Source organism: Kogia breviceps, chromosome 5 (assembly GCF_026419965.1).
Source record: "Kogia breviceps isolate mKogBre1 chromosome 5, mKogBre1 haplotype 1, whole genome shotgun sequence".
Classification (NCBI taxonomy): domain Eukaryota; kingdom Metazoa; phylum Chordata; class Mammalia; order Artiodactyla; family Physeteridae; genus Kogia; species Kogia breviceps.
The window spans coordinates 56,535,812-56,562,802 of record NC_081314.1 but is presented as its reverse complement, the minus strand read 5'-3'; the positions used below and the strand labels follow the sequence as shown (position 1 = coordinate 56,562,802).

The 26,991-nt window shown below is 38.7% G+C and overlaps 1 protein-coding gene and 1 long non-coding RNA gene across 2 annotated transcripts in view; one reads left to right on the top strand and one right to left on the bottom strand.

The window, feature by feature from the left end:
- The window catches only part of LOC136794241 (uncharacterized), a 372,844-nt gene that overhangs the window by 311,126 nt on the left and 34,727 nt on the right, over positions 1–26,991 (bottom strand). The gene's annotated exons all lie outside the window — the stretch shown is intronic.
- Positions 1–26,991, top strand: part of SPATA16 (spermatogenesis associated 16) — a 238,980-nt gene that overhangs the window by 208,201 nt on the left and 3,788 nt on the right. The gene's annotated exons all lie outside the window — the stretch shown is intronic.

Below are 26,991 nucleotides of genomic sequence, written 5' to 3'. Positions count from 1 at the left end.
ACAGAATAGTTAACTGTGTATGAAATAGGTAACTGAAAAGGAAAACAATAATTCATCACCAAGGAAGCAATTAAAGGAAACAGCTACCACCCCCTAGGGCTGGAGAATCAAAAAGAAGAGGTTGCAATTACTAAAACTTAGAAACTTGGAGCAGGGACCTGGCTGGGCCAAAATTCAGATCTCCTACTAGCAGGTGCTATTTAGCTGGTGCTAGTGTCCCTGAACTTGGAGGAGGGGTCGTGAAGGGCTGAGACTTAGACCTCTGAGGAACGGGCACTAACTAACTGGTGCTGATGTGGAGTGAAAGAAGGCAGTTTTAATGGGGGTAATCTGGCAACTTTTGGAAAAACTAGATTCCACTGCTACGACATAAAAGAATATATGTTTCTGGAGCAAAGAAACTTTGCTGAATAGACGCTCATGGGAACTCCAAGCAGACGGGAAGTCCGCAGCAAATAACCAGGAAGCAGCAAGTCCCTCCTTTCTCCTTGGGTTTTACAGTGTCCCTCTATTGACCCATGTTGATGGAGACAAAGAGCTGGCAAAGCAGAAATGGGGTTTCCAGAGTACCAGTCCCAGCATCAAAGAGCTAATTACAGAAGGGTGGGTTTGGAGTTAAGAGACAGTAGGCTAATAACTAGCCCAAAAGTGCACTGAACTTAGGGTGCCATCAAGATATCCAAGGTGAAGTACAGGAGTCTGGAGTTCTGAGTAGAAAATTGAATAGAGATAGAGTTTTCTAAGTCATTGGCAAATTGGCGGTAACTGAAATCATTTAAGTGGATGACATGGCATAGGAAGAGTATATAATAAGAAGAGAGGCTTGAGGAGCACATTTCAAATTTAGGAGGAGACTAAGAAGGAATGGCAGGATGAACTGGAGCTAGAGGTAAACGAAATCCAATGCTCATCAGAGTCAAGTGATATAATTAAATATTTCTGCTGACTATAGAAATAATTGTTTAGCACAGCGGGTAGCAAACTACAGTTCACAGGTCAAAACCAACCAACCACTAATTTTTATAAATAAGAGTTTACTGCACACAGCCATGCCATTCACTTAAGTATCATCTATGTCACCTTGACCAAGTTGAGTAGTTGCCACAAAGACCATATAACTCACAAAGCCTAAAATATTTACTATCTGACCCTACACAAAAAGTCTGCTGTACCCTTATACCCTGGTTTACAGCATTATCCCTCCCAGAAATATGTGCATTTGTACAGTAAATATTTATATTTGCAAATCCAATAGATAACAGAATAGTCCAATTATGAAATTCCAAGGACTAGCCAAACAGGTGGAAGAGTGATTGACATCCATCTATACCTGTCTGCATCTTGTAGACAACCACCAGTTTCACCTCACCCTACACTAGTGTTCTGATGCCCACATTCATGAGTATTTGGCCCGCAGCTTCCCGCTTTGCCCTTATTGCAGTTATCTATTGCTGTGTTAAAAATCATCCCAAATATAGTGGTTTAGAATGACAACGTTATCTCTCACAGTTCTATGTGTTGACTAGACTTAGTCAGGTGGTTCTTGCTCAGTGTCTCTCATGCAGTTCAATCTCGTGGCTTCTGTGCCTGGGACTGGAGGAGTCACCTGAAGGCTAAAATGGACTGGACTCCTAGATGGCTCACACATGTGGTGACAACTGATACTAGTCAGCTGAGACACTGACTGGAGGGCCTAAATGTGGCCTCTCCATGTGAATTAGGCTTTAAACAGCACAAAAGCTGGGTTCCAAGAGGAAGTATCTCGAGAGAAAGGAAGCATTTAAAAACCACCAGCCCTCTGAAAGGCTAGGTCCAGAACTGGCAGAGCAACTGCCACCATATTCTATCGGTCAAAGCAGTCACAGGCCAGCCCAGAATCAGGGGATTGGAGAAACAGATTCCAATTCTCCAAGGAGGAGTGATATGTGCATTTGTGGAAAGAATGAAATGATAGCATCCATCTTGCAGATAAGCTTTAGCAGTATAGCCATGGATCAGGGCCCCGGGCTGGAAAACATACCTGCAAGCAAGCAGGAGTCAGGAGAATAGTCAAGTCAAGGCCTCTGAGGCTGGAACACATCAGAGCCACTCAACCCAACCACTGAGTATCTAGAAAGACTCACTGGGGAGCAGCCAATCTTTCCAAATTAAAAGCCCTGGTAATGATCCTAGCTTTCTAAATGGAAGCTCCTGAGACGTCTTTAGGAAGACCTGAATGGGAAGGAACGCAGTGCCAAATTTTTCCCAAGGGCTTTTAATTTGGTCAGTGTGACTCTACAAAGCACGATCGTATCACTTTCAGAGGATTCCGGTAGCAAGTAAGTAATTTCCTTTTACTGCTACAGAGTTAATTTGCGTGTGCAGGAAAAAATAATAATTTTTTAAAAAGCTAATTGTACAAGCTACACTGTGTTCTGAGACCACTAGAAGTTGATATCAGCATCACCACCTCTGAGATCTGTTATCTGCAATAGAAACAGCTGTTGTACCTAATGAAAACACTTGAAATTTTCATCTGAAGCAGAATTATAGCAGCACCTCCTAGTTCCACAGAGTTAAAGGGTCTGTCAGAATCCCCATTACCTAACACAATTTTCAGGACTCCACTTTGTTACAGGTCTATAAAAAGACTGTCAAGATGAAGCCTGATTCATGAGTGCTGACCTCCTGCCTACATTTTGTTATCTTTGAGATTTCTCTAAGAACCCGGAAAGAGAAAGAATGAGGCAATTGTGGGCTTTTTTCCTGATTCACCAGAACTAAAATACTGTATATTCTTTATAGAGTTTTAGGAAAGTGGCTCTTGTATTTGTTTGGCTTTACAGAGTATTGGCTTTCCAGTAATTAATTCCAGAAAGATATATGTATGTTGGTTTAGCTGTGCAAATACAAAAATAAGCAGATTGTCTCAAAAAAAAGGGTAAATTTTCTTGTGTGGGAAAGTCCCATGCCATGACAGGACTCTTTAAATAAGAGTATCACACTTTGCTTAGTTTTAGTCTGTAACAAAAATACCTGAGAAAACACACCCTTCTGACTATCCCACAGGTCCTGTTATCACACTGCTCATTCCTGCATTCAGTGACTGGGGCAGACACTGTCCTAGATGCTGGAGATACAGCAAGGAAAAAGCAGCGCCCTCATGATGTTTGCATTCTGCTAGAGAAAAGTAGGCAATAAACTACCTAAAGAAATATGGAATATAAGTAATAAATGCCATGGCTGGAGAAAGCAGGAAAGGAAAATGGAAAGTACAAGATGATTGCAACTGCAATAGAATACTCAGGGCAGGATTCACCAAGGTGATAACTGAACAAATATCTGAAAGAAATGCAAACCATGCAAATATCTGGTGAGAAGCACTCCAAGTAAAGGAAACAGCAAACTCAAAACCCTGAGACTGGAGAGTGCCTGGCATGTACAAGGATCTGCAAGGAGGGCAAGGTGACTGGAGTAGAATGACACGAGTAATAGGAGATGAAGTGAGAGAGCAGAGGAGGTAATGGTTTGTCAAACAGAAAAACAAAAAACACTCTAAGCTGCTGAGGTGAGAAGACATGGAAGGGGGCAAGGGTGGAATCAGGAAGACCAGTTAGGAGGTTACTGCAATGATAACCAGAGAGAAATAACGATGGCCGGAACCCAAGGTTGCGTGGCTTGAACCTTGCTTGAACCTAGATAGTGGCAGTGGATATGAGAAGTGGTCTGATTCTGTCTTCTATCCATAAGAAGAACAAAGACTTATTTACAGGGAGGCTAGTACAGTAAAAAGCACCCTGACTAGTGATTCAGAGACCAGGGTCTGTCACATATTAGCTCAGAAGCCACATCATTTCTCTAGGCCTCAGTTTTTTCATCTGTAAAATAAAGATATTGAGCTAGAAGATTCAAAATCCCCTCCCAGCTCTGAATAAATGGGTCTTTTGAAAGCCAGATCATAAAAATGAAAGAAGAGTTAATGTTTACTGAGCTCTTAATATGGGTCAACACTCTCCTATTCACTTTACATACACCAACTCACTAACCCTCACATAAGGTAAAAGGTATGATTTATTAAACAGAGAAGTTCACCAGTTTTCCTAAAGTCACACAGCCAGTAAGTGGTAAAACCAGGACTTGATCTGGCCTTAGGGCCTAATCTCTTTCTTGGTAGAAGCCCAAGCTTTGTGCAACCTGAAAAAGCCTGACTGACCACCATTGTTTTATACATGGCTGAGCATTCAGGTGTGAAGCCAAATGGGGAATTATGGTGGCCTCCAATCAAAGTGGAATCTGGCCATAAACTAGCCCAGTGTGTCTGTCTTCAATTCTCAAAATAAAGTCCTTTCAATCTGAGCCAAAGAAGTCACTAAGGTATTTTCGGTTTAGTCTACCTTTGTGATCTGCCCATATAGGATCCTCCTCCTCTGTACCTTAGTTTTCCATCTCTAACCAGAAAGAATATAGAGCCTCAATCTACAAAATCTTGACCATGAATTCAGCTCCCACTTGTGGAACCTTGGGCAAGTCACAGCCTACTGAGAAATACAGTGTGTTCATACCCTTACCACCTATAGAGCCTATGATTTTGGGTTACTTAGCATTGAATCCTAAGGCCCATTATGAACTAAGCCTGAAGAGAAATAGAAAAAGGAATCTTTAGAAAAAAGGAGTCTTAAAAAAACGTGCCAACTGTTAAGTTGGAACATTCTTATTTCTTCTCACCAGAGACTCAGTTTAGAGAAACATTTAAGCAACACTGTCTACAACTCAGAAGACAAAGCTGCTGCCTCTTAATTTACAAAGTCTAAATTTCACACTGCAAAGATCAGAATTTAATCTGGTATGACATAAAATATTGTCTTATTCTGATCTGCCTCTAGATCTCTGATTTGAGACTAAATAAAGAGAAATAAAACTCTGTTACTTTACAAGTAGTGAGAGAAATACTTCAGCATCTATCATTATCCTATGAATTTTCATGAGAAGAAATGCTACCTTACAATTTCTTCAAATATTAAAGTATAACACAGTACATCATAATCTTAATGAGTCCAATGAATGGAGTTAAGGTAGATATCTTTAAACCATCCATATGAACTTATTCAAAATGATTTAGCTTTGGGGGTTCCTTTATCTCTTGAAATCTTAACTTATAAATCATACTCATCTTCACTGTCATACAGGAATGACATTCATTGATATAGTAATTTGGTCTTTTAAGGTAAAAATGGGATAGAATTGTATGTCACTTAACAACTGTGTTCTGTGCAAGGCTGTTGACATAGGCAGAGCAAGAAGGGGAGACTGCAAATTCAGAGATGGGCTGGGGCAGTTGGTTGAAGACGAAAGAACAAATTGGAACATTTTATTTACTTTCCACATCAGCATTCAAACCTGAGTCCTTCCAGGAGCTCCGCTGAGAGAGATTGCCCATGTGGCACTATCATTCATCAGCCAGTCATCTGGGCTGACTAATATGCAGTTGTGTCTCTGACAGTACTGAGGTCTTTTCAAAGATTCAGCAACCGCACCACTCATTTGCAAAGCAGTTTGTCCAGCAATCAGGCTTTTCCTGTGTGTCTTGTTCTTTAAGGAGTCTCCACAGATTTATTGCAATTTGATTGTGAATCTTCTCAGCTTCTGGTTATGGGTTTCCTCATTAGCATATCCCCAAATTCCTTTAGAGCGTGTGCTCCGAGCACTGCTAAGCAGTTCCGTCCGTGGCATAATGCAGATCATCGTGCACAGAAATCAAAGTGCTCTTGTTGCTGACCAGGCCGAGGGGAAGGAGGCAGGGAAGCAAGGCCCAAGGGGCTAAGAGGCCAGGTGCCAGGATAAATCACTGAGGTTCCGGGGACAAATGAGTCTGTGCCAGTAGACTTCTAAGCTGGCAATCGTAGTGGAGGAGCCACCGGCCAAAGCTCTGGCAGAACCTCCTGACTGTGGTCAGAGGCTGAGCCCTGGGGCTCTCAGACCTGGAGGGAGGACCTCATCCTCACATGGACAGCAAAGCCACGTCTAGCCTGGCGAGTGGAGAAAGCCAAGAGCCTTGGTTTGGGCCATGTCCCCCCTGGCCACTGTGCAACACTCCAAACAGATGGTGAATTTCAATCACCATTTAAATCAAACAATATCTTTCTCCTCTGACTTAAAGGAAAAAAATATGTGGTTAATTTGTTAAACATTTTCAACAGCTGCATTTGCTAATCACTCACTTTCCACCTGTACTTGGCCTCTCCTCCAAAAGTGTGAGGACCTCTTTTATATACTTTGTTGGCTGAAATTATTCTAAAACTTTGATGATTTGGCAGGAAATTTCTTCAGCAGAAGCATTTCTGTGCAGGAGTCGGATCTAGCATGGCCCTCATCTAGGGAGCATGAATCCAGGAGCTGTGTCTTTTTACCAGGAGCTATCAAGGGGCATTCAAAACTAATCAGCCATTTATTAGGTGCTCATATATTTAATAAAATACTGTGATATCCAACAAATTATCAAACTCTGTTAGTCTGAAGTTTGCTTTTGAATAACTATCACAATGGAAACATGCTATAGAAAAATTTATTTCATGTAAATAATTAAGTTGTGATAAAAAATTAATAATGTGATGACAAATATCAACAGTGATGACTACTGATCTCTTAGTATATGCCAAGCACTTCAAGAAGTTATCACAGGGACTTCCCTGGTGGCACAGTGGCTGAGAGTCTGCCTGCCAATGCAGAGGACATGGGTTTGAGCCCTGGTCCGGGAGGATCTGACACGCCGCGGAGCAACTGAGCCTGTGCACCACAGCTGCTGAGCCTGTGCTCTAGAGCCCAAGAGCCACAACTGCTGAGCCCATGTGCCACAACTACTGAAGCCCATGCACCTAGAGCCCTGTGCTCTGAAACAGGAGGGTCCCCCGCAATGAGAAGCCTGCACACCACACTGAATAGCCCCCGCTCGCCACAGCCAGAGGGAACCCGTGCGCAGCAATGAGTACCCGATGCAGCCAAAAATTAATTAATTTTAAAAAAAAATTTTTTTTTAATTATCACATTTAATGACTGCAACAATCCTATGAGAGATATGTCATTATCTCTCCTTTGAAAGACGAGGAAAAGAGCTTCATAGAATTAACAAGGAAACAAGCCTATGTTTTGTTAGGGACAGTATTTGGTTTTGAATCAGGTTTGTTTGGGTCAAAGTCTCTGTTCCTAGTCATTAGCTAGAACACTTATAGTAAACCAAATGCAGCTACTAAAAGTCAATGGCACAAAGAACATTGCCTGACCCAAGCTCAGTTTCTGTAAGACAACCAAAGAGACGATCTTTGAGTCTGTTTTTCAGCAGTGAGTGGGATAGGAGCATTGCGCAGGCATCTGTCCTTCTCTAGATCACAGCTCACAGACCCAGCTGGCGACTTACCCAGACTGCTTTGCAGCAGCTGCCAAATCTGAACCCTGGCACCCACTATTCCCTGGATCATGCTACTCTTACAGTCCTCCTTCACCATCTCTCCCTTTATAGACGTATCTGTTTAGGGTGCTATGATAGGTCACCATTTTCCTTCTTCCTGCAATATCAGCACCCCAAGAAAACAGCTTGGAAGTCTCATTATTCCTGTAATATATTTACTGTTGCTCCAAGGGTCACTTTCTGGTGAGATATCTGAATAAGTATTTTGAAATGCACCAGGATCTCAATGAAAACATAATTTCAGAGGCACATATTACTGTAATCCCTCCACACCTTACCTCACAGCACAGAGGCCTGTGGCCAGGACTGTACAGCACACTGTTTACTCCTCCCCTTCCAGGACCCCCTCCCTGCCTGTCCTACTAGGGAGCTAATAATATAGGGAGGTGACTAAAGCAGAAATTGGAAATGCTCAGATGACTCCAAACCTATCAGTGTTATTATTTCTGTAAAGTCTTTTCAAAATGAATCTTTCAGAAGTTCAGTGAAATATTCTGGGGCAAGGGAGGGGAGCATATATCTCAATTTCAGTTTGAACTGAAGAGTGAGTTTGCTGTTCATTCTAAAAGTTACTTTCTCTAAATTACCTAATATCTCTTTTGCTTGGCAACCCAGCATTTACTGCATGTATTTTATACATTAAGTTTTGCAATCCTTTATAATTCTAGAGAATAACAAAATATCAGCTTATACCACTTGGTAGCTAAACGAACAATAGGACATCTTCTCATTCTGTATTGAAAGTGAGATTAATACAGAGTTCAGAGCAATTGACTTGTCACTCATTCAGTCATTTATAGTGTACTCATTATACCTTTCATCTTTTGGAGAAGGGTAAAAATAAAAGTACCTTTACATGAAGCCCTAAAGGCAGGTATGGGGTCATTTATCATTCCGATTATGACTTTCTTAAAATGGTGCATGTGGAGGAGGGAACAAGACTGTAATCAAAAACACATACAAATGCCATAAGCACCAACATGCCCATATCTCTTAGTATCATTAAAACTGTATGTGTAAAACATATGTGTACTCTGCTAATATGGCTTTCTGCTGGAGAAGAGATTCTGGAGAAGAACATGAGGTGGCTGGTGAAAAGATGCATATGGACCAATGTTAGAGATCCTAACCCAGAGACAGGATAAAGTTAGGCTTCTTTCTTACTGAATTGAAAGGAATTCAAGAAGCTTTTAACTTCCCAATACCTCTTATGGAGAGGAGACCCCCTTCAGCTTCGTTGATTCACTTCATCATACTGATGATGATTTTTAGAAGCAACTGGGAAAACAGATACAAGAAATAAAAGTACATCTCCCTGAGGAACAGAGGTCAGAAATCATTTTTTTAAAGCCGTGATAGAGGTCTTCCACTTTCAGGAATATGGAGGAGATATGCTTTTCCCTATTCCTCACATTAAGTGAAACCTTGGACATTATATACAAATATAAGACTCTGAAAGGTGGAATGAAAAGGGAAATGACCTAGAGACATGGGGACCTGAGCAATAACATGGTGATGAGTTCATTGGATTTTTTTAATTTATTTTTTTTGCCTCATACATTCCACACTTCTTGATGATGGAACCCAGTAACCCAGAAACACTAACGTGTGCAGACAAAAAACAAAAACAAAAACCAACAAAATCCAGCTCCTTCCCACCAAAGGACAAGGAAAAAGGCAGCCTAGCAAGACAGAAAGCTCTTAGGCAATAATCATCCTACTCCAGCCAAACACCACAGAAAAAAGATGGTGATCCAACCCCAGCCATGTCAGCAAAGCCCAAGTGAGGAGTTAGACCTCTTCCCTCACTGGGCTATAATAAGGTGTCTCAACCTTCCCACCTGAAAAGGGTGGTGTCAAACAAACCAAATAGGGAGCCTAGATATTCGTCCCCACTGGGCGTGGTGTCAGAGGAGTCCTAGTAGACGGTCAGGATTTTCACCACCCACCAACAATCATGAGCCTGCCTCCTGGATGTGATGTCAGTGGAGGTCACATGGGGAGCAGTGATGATGTACTGTTGGAGAGGTATCAGTGGAAACCTAGTGAGGAGCTTGAATGCTCATGCCAAGCCAGAAGTAATGAGGAACCCCTCCCTCAAGTGTCAATGGAGGCTGAGTGTGGAACCTGAACTTCTATCCCCACCTGGCAGTAATGAGGCAATGTCCCTCCCACCTCTCACCATAGCAGTGTCAGAAAATCCAGCTAAAGCAGAAGGCTTAAATAAGATCCAGACTCTCATAACATCAATACCCCAAATGTCCAGATTTCAATCAAAGGTCACGCATCATACCAAGAAACAGGAAGATCTCAAACTGAATAATAAAAGACAATCAATTGATGCTAACACAAAGATGTTAGAGCTATTATAATTATCTGACAAAGATTTTAAAGCAGCCACCATAAAAATGTTCTAATGGGCAATTAGAGACATCTTAAAACAAATTATAAAATATGACATCAGACTATACTACAAAGCTATAGTAATCAAAACGGTATGGTGCTGGAACAAAAATAGACACATAGATCAATGGAACAGAAAAGAGAGCCCAGAAATAAACCCACACACTTATGATCAATTAATCTATGACAAAGGAGGCAAGAATATACAATGAAGAATAGAAAGTCTCTTCAGTAAGTGGTGCTGGGGGTCCCTGAGGCAGAGAGCAGGGTGAGAGGCCAACCATGGCCTTCTCCCCACACCCTCCAGGCCCCCTGGCCTTGGGGCCAGCAGGTGAGCTGGCTGTCTGGGAACAGGCTGAGGGCTGTGTCCCATGGAGCCCTGGAGCCCTCACCACAGCAACCCACCAGCTGGGCCCAGGCCTTGAGGCAGCGGTGAACCCCTCCCCCCATCCCCGCCTCTGCGACCTCATGGCAACAACGTCTCCATGGGTCGTGGTCCATGGAGCCCTCAGCAAGTGAAGGATATGCACACTGCCATTCAGGGTTGTCAGCTCCCCCTTCTCAGCTGTCCTCTGCTTCCTGCATCTCTCCAGTCTTCTAAATAACCACCACCACTTGCCCTAGAAATGGGATCTGGGCTTGGACCCAGCTGATTTGATTTGAGCTTTAAACTCCCAAATCCTCCAGCCCATCAGCCACCCCCGAGAGACTGAGGTTGACACCCAAGGAAACACCCACTCCACATCCCTGGTATGATGTCTAAGAAGCTACTATCTGGATTTGGAGTCAAGACGACCCTCACCCTTGACTCACATGTTCCTCGATGTGTCTGACATAGAGAGCCAGCGACTGTTCTAAAGATGAATTCCTTTTATTAATCTTCCTTTGAGAGCAAGAGGCTAATAAGAGAAGGAACTTGCAGAGCACTCTTCTAAAGAGTCAGAAAGAAACAAGAACACAGCCAGAAAAAATCGGGACTTAATAAATAACAAGCAAAGAAAATCATCAACAAATGAAAAGAGAACCTACAGAATGGGAGAAAATATTTGCAAACAATGTAACCAACAAGGGATTAATTTCCAAAATATACAGACAGCTCATACAGCTCAATATCAAAAAAACAAACAACCCAATCCAAAACTGGGCAGAAAATCTAAATAGACATTTCTCCAAAGAAGACATGCAGGGGCTTCCCTGGTGGCACAGTGGTTGGGAGTCTGCCTGCCAGTGCAGGGGACACGGGTTCGAGCCCCGGTCTGGGAAGATCCCACATGCCACGGAGCGGCTAAGCCCGTGAGCCACAACTACTGAGCCTGCGCGTCTGGAGCCTGTGCTCCTCAACAGGAGAGGCCACGACAGTGAGAGGCCCGCGCACCGCGATGAAGAGTGGCCCCCACTTGCTGCAACTGGAGAAAGCCCTTGCACAGAAACGAAGACCCAACACAGCCAAAAATAAATATAAATAAATTTATTTAAAAAAAAAAAAAAGAAGAAGACATGCAGATGGCCAATAGGTTCATGAAATGATGCTCAACATCTCTAATTACTAGAAAATGCAAATGAAAACTGCAATGATGTACCAAATCACACCGTCAGAATGGCCATCATCAAACAGTCTAGAAATAATAAATGCTGGAGAGGGTGTGGAGAAATGGGAACCCTCCTACACTGCTGGTGGGAATGTAAATTGGTGCAGCCACTATGGAGAACAGTATGGAGGTTCCTTAAGAAACTAAAAACAGAATTAACATATGATCCAGCGATCCTACTCCTGAGTATATATCTGGAGAAAACCATACTTCGAAAAGACACATGTTCACCGCAGCACTATTTACAATAGCCAAGACATGGTAGTGACCTAAGTGTCCATCAACAGATGAAACAGATGAATGGATAAAGATGTGGGGGATATATATATATATATATATATATATATATATATATATATATATCCACAATGGAATATTACTCAGCCATAAAAAAGAAATAAATGCCACTTTCAGCAGCATGGATGAACCTAGTGATTATCATAATAAGTAAAGTAAGTCAGATGGAGAAAGTCAAATATCATATGATATCACTTATATATGGACTCTAAAACAATGATACAAATGAACTTATTTCCAAGACAAACATTATCACAGACATAGAAAACAAACATACGGCTGTTAAATGGAAAGGAGAGGGGAGGGATAAATTAGGAGTTTGGAATTAATATATACACACTACTATATATAAAATAGATAACCAACAAGAACCTACTGTCTAGCACAAGGAACTATACTCAATATCTTGTAATAAGCTATAATGGAAAAGAATCTGAAAGTTATATATATATATATATATATATATATGTACAACTGAATCACTTTGCTTTACATCTGAAACTAACACAATATTGTAAATCAACTATATCAATAAAAATTTTAAAAATAATTCTTAAAAAGTGGTGCTGGGAAAACTGGAACAGCTACATGTGAAACAATGTAATTAGAACATTTTCTCACACCATATACAAAAATAAACTCAAAATAGATTAAAGATCTAAATATAAGACTGGAAAGCATAAATCTTCTAGAAGAAAACATAGGCAGAACATTCTTTGACATAAATTGTAGCAATATTTTTTTGGATCTGTCTCCTAAGCCACAGGAAGCAAAAGCAAAACTAAACAAATGGGACCTAATTAAACTTAAAAGCTTTTGCACAGCAAAGGAAACCATCAACAAAACAAACAGGCAACGCACTGAATAAGTGAAACATATTTGCAAATAATATAACTGATAACAGGATAATATCCAAAATATATAAACAGCTCATACAACTTAATATAAAAAAAATACCTGATTAAGAAATGGACAGAAGACATGAATAGACATTTTCCAAAGAAGACATACAGATGGCCAACAAGCACATGGAAAGATGCTCAACATCGCTAATCATCAGGGAAATGCAAATCAAAACCACAATGAGATATCACTTCACACCTGTCAGAATGTTATTTGTGTTCTTTTTGAACACAAATATGTGTTCAGTGTTGGTGAGGTGTGGAGAAAAGGGGACCCTTGTACACTGTTGGTGGGAATGTAAACTGGTGCAACCACTATGGAAAACAGTATGGAAGTTCCTCAAAAAACTAAAAGTAGAACTGCTATATGATCCAGCAATTCCATACTTCTGGGTATAGATCCCAAAAAAACGAAAACACTCATTTGAAAAGATACATGCATCCCAATGTTCATAGCAGCATTATTTACAATAGCCAAGATATGGAAGCAACCAAAGTGCCCATCAATAGATGAATGGATAAGAAAGATATGGTATGTGTGTGTGTGTGTGTGTGTGTGTGTATACACACACAAACAATGGAATACCACTCAGCCATCAAAAATAATGAAATTTTGTCATTTACAATAACGTGGATAGACCTAGAGAGTGTTATGCTTAGTGAAATGTCAGAAAAAGACAAATAGTCTGATATCATTTATATGTGGAATCTAAAACACAAAACAAATGAATATAACAAAAAAGAAACAAACTCACAGATATAGAAAACATACTAGAGGGAAGGGGGGAGGGGCAGATATAGGTAGAGGATTAAGGGGTACAAACTACTACGTATAAAATAAGCTACAGGGCTTCCCTGGTGGCGCAGTGGTTGAGAATCCACTTGCTGATGCAGGGGACACGGGTTCGTGCCCCGGTCCAGGAAGATCCCACATGCCGCGGAGCAGCTGGGCCCATGAGCCATGGCCTCTGAGCCTGTGCGTCCGGAGCCTGTGCTCACAACAGGAGAGACCACAACAGTGAGAGGCCCGTGTACCACAAAAAAAAAAAAAAAAAAAAAAAAAAGCTACAATGATATATTGTACAGCACAGGGAATATAGCTAATAGTTTATACTATAAATGAAGTATAATCCATAAAAATTTCAAATCACTATATTGTATACCTGAGACTAATATAATATTGTGAATCAACTATACCTCAATTAAAAAATAGAGAATCTCAGCAAAGAAATAGAAGACTTAAGAAGAACCAAATAAAAATTTTAGGACTGCAAAATACAAAAACCAAAATAAAAAACTCAATGGAGGGGCTCAACATCAGAATGAAGGGGAGAGAGGAAAGAATCAATGAATTGACAATAAGACAGCATAAATTATCCAATTGGAACAACAGAGAAAATAGACTGAAAAAAATGAAAAGATCATTGAGGAGCTGTGAGTCTAAAACAAAAAATCTAATATTCATGTTAACAAAATCCCAGAAGGACAGGAGAAAATGGACAGGAATGAAAAAGTACCCAAAGAAATAATAGCTGAAAACCTCCATAATTTGGCAAAAGACAGAAAACTATAGATTCAAGAATCTGAGGGGCTTCCCTAGTGGCACAGTGGTTCAGAATCCACCTGCCAATGCAGGAGACACAGGTTCGAGCCCTGGTCCAGGAAGATCCCACATGCTGCAGAGCAACTAAGCCCGTGCACCACAACTACTGAGCCTGCGCTCTAGAGCCCGCGAGCCACAACTACTGAAGCCTGCATGCCTAGAGCCCATGCTCTGCAACAAGAAAGCCACCACAGTGAGAAGCCCACGCACTGCAACAAAGAGAAGGCCCTGATCACCACAACTAGAGAAAGCCCGTGAACAGCAAGGAAGATTCAACACAGCCAAAAATTAATTATTTTTTTTTAAAAAAAGGAATTTGAGTGAATCCCAAACAGGATAAACTCAAATTCACACCAGGATGCAGCATAGTCTAACTTCTAAACCTTAAAAGACAAAGAAAGATCTTGAAAGCAGCAAAAAAAGATATGATTCACTAACTATAGGAGAAAAACAATTTGAATGACAGTGGATTTTTCAGTAAAATATATGGGGGCTAAAAATAAGTGGGACATTTTTCAAATACTGAAAGAAAAGAATTGTCAACACAGAATGCTATACTGAACAAAAATATCTTTCAGGAATGAAGAGAAAATCAAGACATTCTTAGATTAAGGAAAATGAAGAGAATTTGTCATCAGATAACTTACCCAAAAAAATGGCTGAAGAAAGTCTCTAAATAGAAAGGAAACAATAAAAGAAAGAACTGTAAAATATCAAGAAAAATGAAAGAACACAGCAAGCAGAAGTATGAGTAAAAACAATAGACTGTCCTCTTCATTATGTTTGATGGTGCAAGCAAAAATAATAACACCATGTAATGTGATTCTAAATACACGTGGAGTTCTGTTTTTCAGTTCCACATATAAGGAGCTTGGAATTCACCACTCCATCCTAAAAACAAGTAAAAAGCTGAACAGACTGAAAAAATCAATAACTCTTCTTGGGCAAATAAGAGAGTGGACAACACAGGACAAATCACTGCTCCCAAGAAGGGAGAGACTAACAGGTGAATGCAGGGAGATGTGGCTTTCTGGAGCAGAGACTCATGAGCAGAAACTGCCATGGGAACCAGCGTTGGGGTTGGAAAGCCAGAATTATAACTGACAAATTGCTGTGCCAACAACTCTGAGTATTAAAAACTCTAGGGGGACTTGGTCATAGAGGGAGTCACACAATATTATGAGATTTACCTCCAGGAGCTCAACCAGGTTCCCATGGTAAATATCAGAGAAAAATCCCCTTGGGCATCTGGGAGGAGGAGGGGAAAAGATACCACTCTGAAATATGCCAGAGCACTCTTTTCTTCTTAGCAAGTCTTGCCCTCAGAGGAAACTGGTTAAACAGAGCCTCATCTTCTGGGATATTATCAGGGCCTAACTTACCTGGGGAAGGAAAACACCCAACTCCAGCCCACAATAGCCATCCTGTCTTACCTAAGGGGGAAGAAAAACACTGAGGAACACTTGTGAAGTTCACAGTCCAGAAGCATGGGCTCACTAAAAGACTAAAACCTATTCATAGGACTATAGAATGCTTCCCCTCCCCTCACAACTGAGGACCACATTACTAAAGGTCTATTTATAGCAGTTCCTTTCACCCAGTACATCATGTCCAGCTATCAAAAAAAAAAAATTCCAATGCATACCAAAAGGCCAAAAACACAATTTGAAGAGACAAAGCAATCATCAGAAGCAGATACGGCAGAGATGTTGTAACTATCAGACTAGAAATTTAACATAACAATGATTAATACACTAATGACTCTAATGGATAAAGTAGACAGCATGCAAGAAAAGATATGTAATAATAATAGCAACAATATATTCAATTACATATGCTTATGTGTATGTTTTAGGCATGTGTGTTTATATAATATATGTACATATATAATATATATAATACATACATAATATACATATATGTATATATAATACAAATGCTTATGTTTGCTTATATATAAATAAGATGAATGACAGCAAAGATACAAGGGACTAGAGAAAGGAATTAGGATTATTTTATTATTATACAGTACTAACACTACCTGTGTAGTGGTATAGTGTTGTTTGAGAGTAGACTTAGATTAGTTGTGAATGTATATTGCAAACTCTAGGTCAACCACTAAAAAAAGTAAAAAAAAAAAAAAAAAAAAAAAAGTATAACTATTATGCTAAGAAAGGAGAAAAAATAAATGAAGGAAGGTAAAGAGACATTCTAAAAGGCAAGGTTTCTTAACTTCAACAGAACTTAAAACAAAGACACCAGTAGACTGAAAGTATCTGTACATCCTAGAATAACTACTAAATATGTTATACAAAAAATAGACTAAAAACACTCTAAATATATTAAAATGAAATTATAAAAAATGTTCAAGTATCCATAGGAAGGTAAGGGAAAAAAAGAGAAGCAAAAACCAAAGAGAACAAAAAGAAAGCAAAAAATAAAATGACAAACTAAGTCCTAACATACCAATAATTATATTAATTGTAAATGGTCTAAATACAAGAATTAAAAGACAAACTGGCAAAATTGATTTAAAATTATAAGCCAACTATATACTGTCTACAAATTCACTTTAAATATAATGACATAGGCAGGCTATAAACCAAAGGTAAAAAGATATACCATACAAATATTAATATAAGGAAAGCAGTAGTGGCTATATCAATATCAGACAAAGTAGATTTCAGAGAAAAGAAAGTGATCAGAGACAGAGGGGACATTATAGAGAGAAACATTATGTAATAATAAAAGAACCAGTCCACCAAGAAGACATAGCAATCCTAAATATGTATGCACCAAACAACAGGGCTGCAAAATATATGAAACAAAAATTCAAGGGACTAAAAGGAAAAATAGACATGTCCACAATTACAGTTGGAGATTTCAAACACTCTCTCTCAACAGTTGATAGAGCAAGTAAACAGAAAAATCCGCAAGGATACAGAACTCAATAACACCATCAACCAATGGGATCTAACCAACATTTATAAAATAATCCATCCACTAACAGCAGAATACACATCTTTTCAAGTGTCCATAGAACATATACCAAAATAGACCATATCCTGGGCCATAAATAAACTTTGACAGATTTTTTAAAACTGAAATATTAAGGAAGGTTTTCTTCAACTGCAGCAGAATCAAACTAGAGATCAATAATAAAAAGATAACAGGAAATGTTCTAAATACTTGAATAGTCCATGGGACAAAAAAGAAGTATCAAGGAAAGTGAAAAAATACACTGAATTGAATGAAAATTAAAATATAGCATATAACAATTTGTGGGATACAGCTAAAACAGCACTGAAAGAGAAACTCAGAACACCAAATGCATACATTATAAAAGAGGAAAAAATCTCAAATCAATAATTGAAGCCCTGACTCAAAAACCTAATAAAGGAAGAGCAAAATAAACCCAAAACAGAAATATAAAAGGAAATAATAAAGGTAAGGCTAGAAACCAATGAAATGGAAAACAAAAAAATAGAGAAAATCAATTAAACAAAGAGCTGGTTCTTTGAACAGATCAATACAATTTACAAACCTCTTTTAATACTAATGAAGAAAAAAAGAGAGAAGACAAAATCATCCATATCAGGAATGAAATAGGATATCACTATAGACCCTGCAGACATCAAAATTGTAATAAGGGACTACTACAACTAACTCTACACATAAAAACTTAACAATGTAGATGAAATGTACCAACTTCTCAAGAAACACAAAGTACCATAACTCACCCAATATGAAATAAGTTGAATCACTCTGTAACTATTAATGACATTTAATTCATAATTTTAAACTCCCCCCAAAGAAATCTTTAAGCCCAGCTGGTTTGACACCAGTTCTACACAATCTCTTTCGAAAAGTATAAGAAAAGGAAGCACTCTCCAATTCATGCTATATAGTACTACCTGATACCAAACAGACAAAAACAGTACCAAAAAAAAAAACCAAAACCAAAGAAAAAAAAAAAAAAACACCCCAAAACCCTGCAAACTAATATCTCTTATGAATATACCTATAAAAATCTTTTTAAAAAATTTTTAAATGTTAGCAAATAGAATTCAGCAATATATTAAAAGAATTATATGCCATAATCAAGTGAGGTTCATTCCAGAGATGCAAACAAGGCTATTTGAATATTTAAAATTCAATGTAATCTACCATATCAACAAAATACAGAAAAAAAGTCACATAATCATATCAATTGATGCGTTAAAAAATTGACAAAACTTAACACCCATTCATGATAAAAAATCTCAGACAACTACAAATAGAAGAGGATCTCCTCAAATTGTTAAATAGCATCTACAAAAATCCTAGAATTAACATACTTAATTGTGAAACACTGAATGCTTTCTCCCTGAAATTAGGAATGAGACAAGGATGTCTGCTCTCAGCACTCTTATTCAACATTGTGCTAGAAATTCCACCTATTGCAGAAAGGCAAGAGAAAGGAAGAAAAGGCATAAAGATCAGGAGGGAAAAAATAAAACTTCGTCAATAATGTAAGTATTATTGTCAACACAGAAAAACAAAAAAATAGTAAATAAAAAAAAAAATCTTAAACTAAGTGAGTTCATTAAGGTTACAAGGTAAACATACAAAACTCTATTGTATTTCAATATACTAGCAATAATCAGGGACAGTAAAATGTTAAATATAGTACCAATCACAAATTTCAGAAAAAGTGAAATGCTTTGGTGTAATTCTAACAAAATATACACAGGACTTATATACTGAAAACTACAAAACTGTAACAAAAGAAAGCAAAGATCTAAAATGGAGAGCCATGGGCTTCCCTGGTGGCGCAGTGGTTGAGAATCCGCCTGCCGATGCAGGGGATACGGGTTCATGCGCAGGTCCGGGAAGATCCCACATGCCGCGGAGCGGCTGGGCCCGTGAGCCATGGCCGCTGAGCCTGCGCATCCGGAGCCTGTGCCCCGCAACGGGAGAGGCCACAACAGTGAGAGGCCCGCATACCACAAAAAAAAAACAAACAAACAAACAAATAAAATGGAGAGCCATGCTGTGTTCATGGATTGGAAGACTCAACAGAGTACAGACATCAATCTCTCAAAACTGATGGTTTAATACAATTCCTATTAAAATCTCTGTAAGAATTTTCATAAAAACAAGACTATTTTAAAATTTATGGGGCTTCCCTGGTGGCGCAGTGGTTGAGAGTCCGCCTGCCAATGGAGGGGACGCAGGTTCGTGTCCCAGTCCGGGAAGATCCCACATGCCGCGGAGCAGCTAGGCCCGTGAGCCATGGCCACTGAGCCTGCGTGTCCAGAACCTGTGCTCCACAATGGGAGAGGCCACAATGGTGAGAAGCCCGTGTACCACACAAAAAAATAAAAATAAAATAAAATAAAATAAAATAAAATTTATAGAAAGCCACAGTAAACAGAATAGCTAAGACAATTCAGAAAAAGGGTAAACTGAAAGGAATCAGTCTACTGGATTTCAACTTTTTATATAGCTACAGTAATCAAGACTTTGTGGTATTAGTGGAATGACAGACACAAAGATCAATGAAACAAAATTGAAAACCATAAGTAAATTCACATAAATATGCTCGATTTTTTTATAAAGGCACAAAAGCAGTTCAATAAAGCAAAGATAGGCTTTTCAATAAATGGTGCAAAAGTATTTGTACATCCACAGGTGAAAACAAACCAAAAAACAAACAAAAAACTTGCCCAAAGTCTGACACTTGATACAAAAATTGACTCAAAATTTAAAACTTTTAGAAAAAAACATAGGAGAAAATCTTTGGAATCTTAGTCTATGCAAAGCATTCTTAGACTTGACACCAAAAGTATGATCCATAAAAATCTAACTGATAAATTAGACTTCATCAAAATTGAGAACTTTTGCTCTGTGAAAGATTCTGTTTAAAAGGATGAAAAGACAAGTTACAGAATGACAGAAAATATTTGCAAACCACATGCCCCAAAAAAGACAAGTATTTCAATTTATAAAGAACTCTCAAAATTCAACAGTAAAAAATTAAAAAGTTAATTCAATTTGAAAGTGGGGAAAAGACATGAACAGACATTTCACCAAAGAGAATGTCAAATAAGCACATTAAAACATATTCAATATCATTAGCTATTAGGGAAATGCACATTAAAACCTCAATGCGATAAATCACTCCACACCTATCAAAATGGCTAAAATAAAAATTAGTAGCAGGACTAAATGCTGGTGTGAATGCAGAGAAATTGGGTCACTCATACATTGCTGGTGGGAATAAAAAACAATACAGCCACTGAGGGAAACAATATGACAGTTTCTTTAAGAAACTAATTATGCAACTAACAAATGACTTAGCAATTATACTCCTGGGTATTTATTTATCCCAGGGAAATGAAGTCTAATGTTCACACAAAAACCTATATACAAATGTTCACAGCAACTTAATTTATAATAGCCAAAAATTGGAAGTAATCTAGATATCCTTCAAAGAGTGAATCATTAAACTGTGGTGCATCCATACCATGGAATACTACTCAGCAATAAAAAGGAACAAACTGTTGATACACACAACAAACTGAATAAATCCCCAGAGAATAATGGAGTTATATACTGTATGATTCCATTTATATAACGTTCTTAAAATGAAAAAATTATAGAAATGGACAACAGATTAGTGGTTGCCAGGGGTTAAGGAGGTGGAGCCAGGCGGAAAGCAGGTGTGGCTATAAAAGGGCAACACAAGAGATCTTGTGGTGATGGAACTGTTCTATATCTTGACTGTATCAGTGTCAATATCCTGGCTGTAATATTCTACCAAAGTTTTGCAAGATGTTACCATTGGGGCAAACTGATAAAGAATACACAGATTCTTCCTGTATTACTTCTTACTGATGCATGTAAATCTGCAATTATCTCAAAATAAAAAGTTTTAAAAATATATACTCAAACCTTCAAATAAATTATGCCATTAAATGTAGAAAAATAAAATTTTATTTTATTTTTTTTAAATATTTATTTATTTGGCTGTGTTGGTTCTTCGTTGTGGCACGCAAGATCTTCATTGCAGTAGATGGGATCTTTCGTTGCGGCACTCGTTGGGGGACGCAGGCTCTTCACTGCGGCGCACAGGCTTCTCTCTAGTTGTGGTGTGCGGGTTTTCTCTTCTCTAGTTGTGGCGCGGCTCCAGGGCACGTGGTCTCTGTAGTTTGCGGCACACGGGCTCTCTAGTTGAGACTCGAGAGCTCAGTAGTTGTGGCGCACAGGCTTAGTTGCCCCATGATATGTGGGATCTTAGTTCCCCCACCAGGGATAGAACCCACATCCCCTGCATTGGAAGGTGGATTCTTTACCACTGGAATACCAGGGAAGTCCCCAAAACTAAAATTTTTAAAAGCCATGATACATTGTTTCGTGAACGAAGTGATAGCAAGGTTTCATAATTGTGCTTTAACTGCATACTAAACATAATTTCTTTAAAGTGCTATCATTATGGGAATTTTCAATTAGGACTTGGTAATACAGTTTAGCAGGAAGTTTTTTGCACATTTTGTAACATATCACAGGTAGATGACTTAGATTTCCACATTGTACTTTTATGACTAAAATACCAACTAACATTCAAAATTCACTAAATTTAAATGGATAAATATGAGGCTTGTTTGTCTGTTTGAATGTTAGCCAAAAGCTAAAGGAAACTGCTATATTATGAATAGCAGAAACAACTCTGTTTCAGAAACTAAGTTTATTTTAGAAATTAATTTCAAGCCCGTTTGAAAACAATTGTCATTCTAATAAGAATTAAAATTCAAACCATTTTGGATGATAAATATTTAAAAGCATTTGGTATCCAGACTAAACTGGAACAGAGCAAGGATAACTAATGTTATCAAATCCACTGTGGTCCACACTGCTAACAGCTGGAAAAACATCCTCGTTCTGTAACCACCACTACAGTCATAGAAACATGATATTTATTCCTGAGGATCCAATTCTTATTTCATCTATCTTTTGTCTTCTTAAAAGACATATTTAAAAGCTTTATATTTAAAATAAAATCCTTTGTGCACCCAATTCCTGATGCATGAATATGTACAAACATACCTAATCTTCTCTCCTAAATCCAGACTACATGAAATCCAAGAGGAAGTCCCATTTCAAGCCCAGTGTCTTCCTTCTCCGCATAATTTACCCACGCGTTTATGTTTGAGATCAACCTCCTCTAATTGCCATTATTGGAAAGAAACTACACTGTTTCCCAAGGTATATACTAAGCCTGTGCAGGGGGTACCAAGAAAGTAGGGAGGATCAACCGACAGGAAAAGTGAAAGGTAGAAATCATCAAAGTTACGTATGAGGGGAAAATTAGAACTTAATTGAACTATATGGCTTAGTACAGATCTCCTCAACTTATATTGGGGTTACATTTCAATAAACCCATCATAAATTTAAAATACTGTAAGTTGGAAATCATTTAATGCACCTAACCTTCTGAACATCATAGCTTAGCCTAACCTACATGTAATTTACGGTACTGAATACTGTACTGAAAGTGAAAACTAGGATGATTGTATGGGGACAGGATGGTTAGAAGTGTATGGGTTGTTTACCCCTCAGGTCACATGGCTGACGGGGAGCTGCAGCTCACTGCAGCTGCCCAGCATCACAGGAGTATCAGACCCCATATTGCTAGCCCAGGAAAAGACCCAAATTCAAAATACGGTCTCTACTGAATGCATATCATTTTTGCATCATCATAAAGTCGAAAAATTATGAGTCGAACCATCATAAGTCAGGGACTATCTATAGCTGTATTAATTTGCTAAGACTGCTATAACAAAGTACCACAAACTGAGTGGCTTGAACAACAGAAGTTTATCATCACAGTTCTGGAGGTTGATAGTCCAAATTCAAAGTATCAGCAGGGTTGGTACCTTCTGAGGGCTGTGAGGAAGAATCAGTTCCATGCCTCTCCCCTCATTCTGGTGGTTTGCTGGCAATCTTTATCATACCTTGGCTATAGGAGCATCACCTCAACCACTGCCTTCATCTTCATAAGTTAGTCTCCCTGTGTGAGTGACTGTCCAAATATCCCGTTATCCAGTCATTTTGGGTTAAGGCCCACCCTAAAGATCTCATTTAACTTGATGGCTTCTATAAAAACCCTATCTCCAAATAAGGGTACATCTTGAAATACTGGGGGGTTAAGACCTCAACACAAGAATTTTTTTTTTTTTTTTTTTTTTTTTTTTTTTGTGGTACACGGGCCTCTCACTGTTGTGGCCTCTCCCACTGCAGTGCACAGGCTCTGGACGCGCAGGGTCAGTGGCCATGGCTCACGGGCCCAGCCGCTCCGCGGCATGTGGGATCTTCCCGGACTGGGGCACGAACCCGTGTCCCCTGCATCAGCAGGCGTATTCTCAACCACTGAGCCACCAGGGAAGCCCCAACACAAGAATTTTGAGGGAACGAAATTCAACTCATCCCAGTAGTATTTCATTTTAAATGACTCTGGGAGGGAAAGGGCCACCCAGATCTTCACAGTGACTCTCCTTCCCCTCACCACATCTGAATGACTCCCCTTCCAAAGCTCTATTAGGCCATGGCTGTGTGTCCCTTTCTGTTATCTGTCCCTTTCTGTTATCATCTCTCATCAGCTTTGCTTGTGTTGAGCTTCTTGACACTTTTTTCCTTAGTTTGTCACCATTTGTAACTCCCTATGCTCTAAAACTCAGTTTCTCCCCCAGCAATGCCCTTGGTCTCATGGCCAGCCTTTGCATAAGAAATGGAAACTGGTACTATTGCTTTCACCTTTGGCTCACATGCCTTCAATTACCAAATGAAAATAGGTTGGATCAATGTGCAAATGAAGCCACAGTCAGCCCCACAAGATGAGAGTGAGTCAGTAGCAATCCTCCTTCACAAGAAAGCTCTCAAGTGAACAGAGAGACTGGTCTCCTGACCTCAGGGCATCCCCATACTTCCCATCTACACATAAGATACAAACCAATTTTATAGTAAAAGATTATTGGAGAAAATATTCAAGTACTTTTTGTCACGCCTATACTGAAAGTGACTATGAAGCGGTTTTATGTGGGAAAACATTTTAATCTGTAAAAACGTTGCATTTTATCCTGGAATCTAGTAGAAAAATCTTAAATTTCGATATGCTAAAAAAATCATTAACTGAGAAAATGAATAATCTGATGACTGAATAATCTGAAGCAGTTAATAGGGTAAGAAAGAAAGTGTGCTATAAACTACCTTCTAGTGTTAAGCTAATCCATAATAGGGGTCCTTTGGATGCAAGATAAAATATTGATACATCTGGAGAAAAAGATATAGGTCTTATAGATATGATCATTTTATAAGTAAAATATAACAAAGTACTGAGAACCCTAGCATCCATGGGTGTTTATATCAACCAGTTCGATACCTTTCATTATATACAAAACTACAACAACAGAAGTGGTTGGGTCCCTCTCATTTCCATAGTGCTTCTCCAATGCTGTATAAGGCAAATTGCAATGCGTCCTTCTTCCACTGAGTACATTTCTGTAGAGTGAATCCAGGCCAAGCTAAACATAATTAAAGTAGTACCTTAAAGTTGGAATGGATGTTAAAAACTTCTTTAATCCAACCCCCGGCTCTCACATGACCCAAATGATTCATACCTGCCAAAAAAGTCATCTAATGTTTGATTTCCAATCTCTGGTGATGAGGGTCACTATACCTTACCCTAAAACCCCTTCTATTTTTTATACAGTTGTGAAAATATTAATATAAATCTACTTTTTTACTCATTTAACTACTCATTCAGCTGTTTATCACTTCAACAAATATTTATTGAGAACCTATTATGAAACCACCAGGCACTACACAATGTGCTATTATAATCTTTGTGGAGGACTTAGACATTTATGAAGAGCTTTCCACAAACATCAAGCCATTTAATCCTCACAAAAACCCTGTAAATAGACTCTGATTATTAATTTGTTATTTACACTAGAGATGAGAAAATTAAAGTTCAGAATTTAAGTCACATCACCAGGGAAAGAACTGAGAATCAAACTCGTAATTCTAGATAGTACTCTTTCAAATGTATAAACTAACACAAAACTAATTCATCACCCCTTCACATAACAATGCTGATATACCTAAAGATATCACAGATTCCTGTTATGTTTTCTCTTCTCTCCAGTAAACACCTCCAGATCCTCCAATGTTTCATCATACAATTTGGAGTTAAGACCCTGGACATACCCAGAACAGAGCATGATAGCCCAGATGAGACAGGACCTGACCAGAAAAGGGAAAAAACTATTGCCCCCTTTGAGACACATTTTAAATATTGTAGTCTATAATCAGATCAGTTTAGGGTAACCAGGGAATACTGTTGATTTACATTGAATTTGCAGCTAATATGTACTATCAGAAACTCATATCTTACCACTCCTTTCTCTGCCCCCTCTTAATTTTGTCTGTTATATAGTGGAATTTTGAGACCTAATCACAAGACTTTAAAGTATGTCAAACACCTAAACTTAGCACAGTTACTGAGGCAGCAACCTCCACAGAGTGGAGGTCAAAAACACAAGGACTATTAGATAAAGTTGTTTAGCTTTTAATTTTATTTCATTTTTATAGGTATGTTTTTTTATTTGTGTTTTTTTCTATTTACTGGGCATACACTTCCAGATTCAAGTATTAATACTACCACTAAATAATAGCAATTCAAACCTATACAAATACTTCACATAAATTGTTTAATTTAATCTCATTAGGACCCTGTAAAGCAATTGATGATGAAGAAACTTGGGTTCCAAGAAATTAAATAAGTTTGCCCAAAAGTCACCAAGAACATGCTGGAGCTGGGATTCCAGCCCAGATATATCTGACTTTGACCCAGCAGGCTGTCTCTCTGCCATGACCACCTTTTTGTTCTGAATAACTGAAAGTGTCATTTTTTTGTTTGTCTTTCTCAGGACTGTGTAACTGCCAAAATGCTTTTCACATGGTAAACTACAAAATAGTGGGTTGTTTTTTCTTTTCTATTAGGAGTTTTCATCATTCTGACTTTTAGCCTAATACTAGGCTATTAGTATAGGTCCATTTTTTTTTTAACACATTCCTGATTATGGGACCTTTTACTACCTCTTATATTTGTCACTAATCAAACTCATCCTTTCTCCCTAAAACTGTTCATTGAATTTTATTCCTTACCTCATTAAGACACCATCAATGTCTCAAATGAGAAAATTCATAGTCATTACTAATTCTGCTTGCCTTCTAACCCCAACACAGAATTTTTCATCAAGACTATAGCTCTTACTTCCCAAACATCTCTTAAATCCTTGATGCAGGCCCCAATAGTATTTTTCATATCATATTGCACTGGACCCTAATTGATCCACCTGCTTCTAGTCTCCCTGGCTGCATTCCACCCCACGCAATGCACCAGATTTATCTTCCTAACCACATAGCTAAGTATTTTTCAACTTTTTATAAGCTGACCCCAATCTATATTTCCTGCTGTGTATATCTCTACTCTCTGTCCCCCCATGCCCACATCTATGCTATGTGACCCACCCCTACCAAATAGCCCATGTTCTTTCACAACCTTGCTTTTATGGATGCCATTTCCTCTGTCTGGAATGAGTTTCTTGTCCTTGCAAAGACCCATCTCCTATCACCTCCAACACACCTCCACATTCCTTCAGATAGAACTCACTGTTCTGACATTTTTGCTAACAGAACTTTTTGTACATAATT